We start from the raw sequence: 6,451 nt of genomic DNA, 5'->3' as shown, positions 1-6,451 counted from the left end.
CCAACATCAAACAGCGCCAGTCCCGGAGGGAAGGAGCAGATCAAGGCCTGGCACTGCCTCCACCCCAGGGCTTGGGGGACAGAGCCAGGCGAGGGTCTTCATTTGCATCCCATTGCAGGCCCCCACTCACGTCCCATCCCAGCAGCCTTTGATCTGGTTTGATGTCTCCTTCAGCCTTCTTCCTAGGCAGGAAGGCTTTTATCCTCGGGAGGCGGCTCCCAGCCCAGCTGCGTCCCTGGTGCTGGCTTTGGGCACAGTACAGTGGGAAAAGCCATTCTCTACTGGTTCCCTTCCTGCTGAGAGCCCTCCTGAGGCCTGACCTGTGATCTCATGTCCCAGGTGCAGGTATTGGATCTCTGGAGGGCAGCCACGCTTGTCTCGTGGCTGCAGAGGGATCCAAACCCAGGTCCTTAACGCTGGTGTGGACAGCGGTGCTGGAAATGGCTACACCACCTGACAGTGGGCAGTTATCGGTTCTTAGGTTCTGAGGAGGGAGGTGCTGACCCCTGTCCCTGTCCTCTTCCTCCCTACTTGGAAGGCAAGTCTGAGCTCCTGGGGCAGTGAGGTGGCTCTACCAGGGCTGGCAAGGAGGAGGCAAAGGAGGCAGGCCTCTGGATTTGGGCATGGGGAGGTCAGGCAACCTCAGAAATTGCATAGGTGTAGATTCAGAGGGATCAGTTTGGTCCCTACTTGTACCTTAGGAGCCATGCATGCTTGGCTGGTCTGGATTGGGAGAATTTGTGGAAATGGCATATAGGGATGCTCAGTATAGATTTGGGGGAAATGTCTCTTGTTTTGGATCAGTCAAGGTAGACCCCCTGGAGGAGGCTGGGGAGCATCTCAGTGGTCCCCCAAACACTGAGATTTGGTCAGGATGGTGCAAAGGGAAGCCTGGATTCTCAGGCTGGCCTGCCAACATGACAGTGTTCAGTTCAGCATTCCATGGGGGCCTTTGTACACCCTGCAGTGGGGGGGGCATCTTCACCCCACCAGCCTGCATCCCTATGGGTGAGCTAGAACATCATAGTAACTGCACTTATTGAGCATTTACTCTGTGTCAGGCACTGTGCTAAAAACCTCATGTACCTCAGCTCACTCAGTCCTCACATGATGCACCTGTGAGGCAGGTGCCATTATTCTCCCCCTTTTAAGGATGAGGAAACAGAGCCTCGGGGAGACTATATGCATTGTCTGAGGTTGCACAACCAAAGTGGTAGAACCAGGACTTGAAACACAGCCTCAGTTCCCATCTGGAGGATGCCCCCCCAGCCCCTTCTGTCCACCCACTTGTGCTGTTCCCTCCTGCTGAAGGTCCTCCCTGATCCCCAAGTGAAGTCAGAGATAAGGAACATATCATTCACCCTCAGACTCACTGCCGTGGGCCTTTGGGCATCAAGGTCATCTCCAGGGACAGCAGATGGTCCTGGCATCCAGGAGGCACCCTGGGCAGGGGGCAGCCTGACCCCACAGTAAACAAACAGCCTAAGAGGCTCCTGAGGGCCCTACATGGGACAGCTGCTAGGGCTTCAGGCTCTACCTGGCAGCAGAGGGGCAGGATTGTGAGGCACTCGAGTCTCTGGGCTCTTACCTGGTCCTGTTCACCCCCAGGACCAAAGGCTTTGTCACTGTGAAGGTCTGGACTTTTCTTCCCACTCCCAAACTGCTGCCCTCGAGTCCCTCTGCCCACCTACCAGCCACAGACCTCAAAGCCATTTATTCCCCACCCTGGCCCTGGCCCCGGCTCCAGGGTTCTCCCAGCTCGTCCCCCCCAACACACACAGACGCCCTCCCTCAGCAGCTGGAGGGAGGAGAATAGTAAAAGTCTATTGTGGTAATAAAAGGCATTAACCATCTGAACACTCATCCACAGAGCCCCAGCAGCCATCTATCCTTAAGCAGGAAATATTGTTTAATGCCGATGGTAATGAGCAAATCAAATTTTGAAAATTAAACCGGAATTTGAGCATTAGTGCCAGGACGCTGGCATTTGGCAAGTCAAGTGGTGCTGCTGTCACTGCCTCCTCCCCACCCAGAGGCCTACTCACCCTGCACAGCCAGCAAGATGCTCAGCTCGGGTGGGGATGGTTAAGGCACAGCCCTGAAATATCCCCCTTAAGGGCCTGTCCTAATCCCGGTCCTAATCCGGAGGTGCTGTCATGGGTGCATTGCTTCTGTTTTCTGGGCTCTCCTTTTAAAATGCAAATCCTTCCAGCCTGAGCCTCATCCTGCCCTGACATCACAAGGTAAGAGTGCAGGGCTCTTTCTCCCCCTCATGGAGGGAATCAGTGGAAGAAAGCAGATGATTCTGGTAATTGGATGTGTCCGTTTTTCCCTAAGCACCTCTGGCTGCCCAGGAGNTGACACCCAATGCTTTTCATAGGCTACAAAACTGAAGCTCAGACTAAGATTGGGGCCCTGGGAAAATAAAGATTCCCAGGACCAGAGGAAAGGGAGATGCATGTGTCGGTGGGAGAGCAGGCAGGAGGCAGTTGAAAAGCAAAGCCAACCTTCCCCAGAGTCATCTTCTTGCTCTGGAGCAGGTGAAAAGGGCAGCCTAAGGCATCCCTCCACCTCTCAGCCTTTGCTCAAATTCTCTTGTGGGCCTGGAGCTCTGCATCTGTGCCTGGACATTGAAACCTCAGGTCGCCTCCTCCTGGAGCCTTCAGGGTGTAGCCACATCCCCCTCGCCCTGCTGGCCCCTTCTGGTCTGCAGCCCAGAGCTACTGGATGTGCCAACCAGGCCTGCCTATTCTCCTTCATTGTAACCTCAGGTCGCCTCCTCCTGGAGCCTTCAGGGTGTAGCCACATCCCCCTCGCCCTGCTGGCCCCTTCTGGTCTTTCTGGTCTGCAGCCCAGAGCTACTGGATGTGCCAACCAGGCCTGCCTATTCTCCTTCATTGGGACTTCAGGGCAGAGGATTAGGATCCCATGGACCAAAGAATTTAAATTCTTCAGAGATCTGGGAGCCACACAGAACCCCCCCCCCCGACCCATTGAAAGAGGAAACCCAGAGAGGCTCCCCAGATTTATTGCAGATCCTCTGTTCAGCAAGTCTCGGGCACATAGTAAGTGCTCAATAAATGCTTATCAAAGGAGTGACCAATGGGAAGACCCAAGGGATGTCCAGTGCTCTGGTCCAGCCCCTCCTGCAGTGGCTGTATGTACCCTCACCTGACACAGAACTGGGTACTTCTCTTGTCCACTATTTTTATCAGCTTCCCCCACCTCCAGTCCTGGTGGCCTGGGGTGGTGCATGTAGACTCTGCCCACTCCCCCATAGTGGCAGGATATCTGGGCACAGAGAGCTGAACTGCCCTCTCCGGGTCCAGGCCCTCATCTTCTGTTGCCCGGCCCTTCTGGGGAGTCATACCACTGCTCCGCAGACCCCTGGTGCTCCCTCACACCCACAGACACAGGCACTCACATTTTAAAAGAGCAGAGGGCAGCAGCAAGGGCTATGGGATTGAGAAGTCAACAGAATCCCAAGACAGTAGGTTCTGTTTAGGCCCCAGCTTCCTCATCTGGAAAAGCATGGGACCCTTGGTGTCATTTAGGGTCCTGCTCAGCTCTGCCACTCTGTTCTGGGACACCAGTTCGGGCAGCCCCTCTGGCCTTTGTCTTGTTTGGGGACTGGTTTATTGTGAGAGGCCTGTCTCAAGCAACAGCTTTACCTCTCTTGTTTACTGCTGTAGAAGCAGTGCTTGGAATGGTGTCTGGCACAGAGAAGGTGCTTGGAGAACAGTTGTATGACTGCAGGAGCATGCTGCCTTTGCTCTGCCCTTTAGCCCGGAGGAGCCTGTGTGAAGACCCAAGGGTGGGTAGGTACAGGGTTATCAGCACCTCCTCCAGGTCTCTGGAGGACCCTAGAGACACACATTTGAGTTGGATGGAGTCAACCCAAGGATAGCTGAAGGAAGTGAGTTTTGAGCCAGGTTGTTTTGGTTTCTTCCAGCCTTTCAGGAAGGTAAGGCCAGCTGCAGTTTTCCTGGGGAAATCTGGATGGACAGGAAGAAGCCCCCTACATGTTTGGGAAGGCCTCAAAAAAGAGGGGCTCGGGCCTATAGCTGAGAGCTGCACAGTAAAGGGAGATTGCAGGGACAGGGGAGAAGGAATTAGCAGAGAAAAAAAAAAAAAACAAGCAAAAGGGAAGTGGCTGGATAGAAAGGCGCGTGCGGATGAATTTTAATGCAATCAGAAAGCTGTCATAATGATAGTAAAGGAGCACATTCGGTCGTCAGGAGAGGCGAAGGCAGAGCACTTCAGCCCCAGCATTTAAATCAAGCTTGGGCAGAGGAGGAGCCTTCTCTCCCTTTCCTTTTTATTTCCAAGGGAGGAAATGGAATTTTTAAGCAGGAGGGCCAGGAATTAGCAGGGGGCGGGTTTTCATTTCTTAGTCTTTCTGGAAATCCCATTTAATCGGAGCCTTTAAAAGGCATTGAGGGGTGGGGGGTGGGTAGAGGGAGCGCTGGGCCTCTCCTGGAGAGGAGAGTTTCACTTACTCCACTAAAGGAGTGAAAGCTCCTGTTTCACTTCAAGCAGATTATTGTGATTGCCTCTGGGGAGTCAAATGTAAAGGCTCCCAGCCCCCTGCTCGGTCTCTGTCCTTTCTTTCTGCCCATCTCTCTTCTTTCTGCTCTTTGTCTGTTTCTAATTCTTTTTCCTCTGTCTCCTGCCATTTTCTCTCCCTCTCCCTCTCTGTTACTAACTCCATCTCCTTCCATCCCTCTTCAGCTTCACCCCTTCTGCTCTCTTCCTTCCTCTTGGTTTCCTAGTCCCTGCTTCCTGCACCCCAGAGCTTGGAGTTGGTGAGCCAGGGGGACTGTGCCTGGAACCCTGGAGATGGGGCGGGCGTGTGCCCCAAGCTCCTGCCATGCCCCAGGAGCCAGGCAGAGCAGCCCAGGCTGGGGCAGGTGATGGCGCTGGAGCTCCAGGCCCTAGAGCTTTGGCTGAAGCTCAGCAATGGTGGAGGGCCAGGCTGGTGTTCCCTGACCCAGAACTGGTCACAGGAACTGACAACAGCACCCTGCAGGTTACAGGAGGAGCTCGACCCAGGGCCACCTCATCGCTGAGAACTTGCCCAGTGCTGAATGCATCTGGGCTGAGAGGTCCCAGCAGGACAGAGGTCAGAGCTTCCTGTAGAGGAGGCCTCTGGGGTAACTTGTGAAGAAGTGCAGGTGCCTAGATGCTTCCTCTGCTTTTCTCCAGACCCCAGAACAGCCTGGCAGTTCTATGTGAACTTTCCTGGTACTGCAGACGAGGTGGGGCTCAGAGGAGGCCTCTGGGGTAACTTGTGAAGAAGTGCAGGTGCCTAGATGCTTCCTCTGCTTTTCTCCGGACCCCAGAACAGCCTGGCAGTTCTATGTGAACTTTCCTGGTACTGCAGACGAGGTGGGGCTCTCTGGGGTAGGGGTACCTACCACCCTGAATACAGAGTCCATGAGTGCCTTTATGGCTGTCTGCAGTTGCTAAGGCCTGCATTTCTGCAGCCTTGGCTGTGTGTCAATCATTTAACAGTCCAAAAACATCTAGTGAGTGCCTACTGAGAGCTGCCACCACTGGGAACCTATTCCAGTTACTACGGCTGCATACCAATTTAGCCCAAAACTAAGTAGTGTAAGACAACTGTTTATTATGCGCACAGATTCCATGGGTCAGGAATTCACCAAGCACAGCACAGAAGGCCTGTCTCGGTTCCAGGATATCTGGGTCTCAGATGGAAGACTCAAAAGCTGGGAGCTGGAATTAAGTCATTCTCTTGCATGTCTGGTGGCTGATGTTGGCTGTCAGCTGGAGGCCTCAGTTCCTGTTCATGTGGACTCTCCGTGAGGGTTATGGGGGTTCTTCACGGCATGGTGGCTGGCTTCCACAGAGCAAAGATACCCCAGAGAGAGGGTCAAGTGGAAGCTGATCACTTTTATGACCTCACTTCGGAAGTCACCTGGCACCACTTCTGCCATTTCATTCTTGGTTAGAGCACTCACAAGCCCCATTGAGATTCAAGGAGAAGGAACAAGGACCCCACCTCTCAGAAAAAGGAGTGAAAATCTCACCGCAATAAGAGCACATAGGATGGGGATCCTTCTGCAGTCATTGACAAACTGCTACAGATACACATGGCCCAATGTGACCGCTGTCACTCTGAGCACACAGCTGAATGGGGTCAACAAACCACCTACTCATCATAGGTGTGTGAGGCTCCTGAGGCACCTTTAGGAATAGGCTGCCCACAAATGCCCAGGGCTGAATTTTGCAGAATGAACAAATAGCCAGGGCTAGACTAAGGAGGGGCATTCAGACCGAGGTGAAACATACAAGACAGAAAGGAGGCACACCCCTGGGACAGTCAGAGAGCAGGCACTCATTCATTCTTTGCTCATTCCATAACTATACGCAAAGCCTACTATGTGCCAGGCACTGTTGCTTCAGCAGAGATGCCTGGTCTCTTTCCCCA

The sequence above is a fragment of the Galeopterus variegatus genome, unplaced genomic scaffold, assembly GCF_000696425.1.
Source record: "Galeopterus variegatus unplaced genomic scaffold, G_variegatus-3.0.2 Scaffold2967, whole genome shotgun sequence".
Taxonomy (NCBI): domain Eukaryota; kingdom Metazoa; phylum Chordata; class Mammalia; order Dermoptera; family Cynocephalidae; genus Galeopterus; species Galeopterus variegatus.
This window is presented reverse-complemented; position numbering follows the sequence as displayed.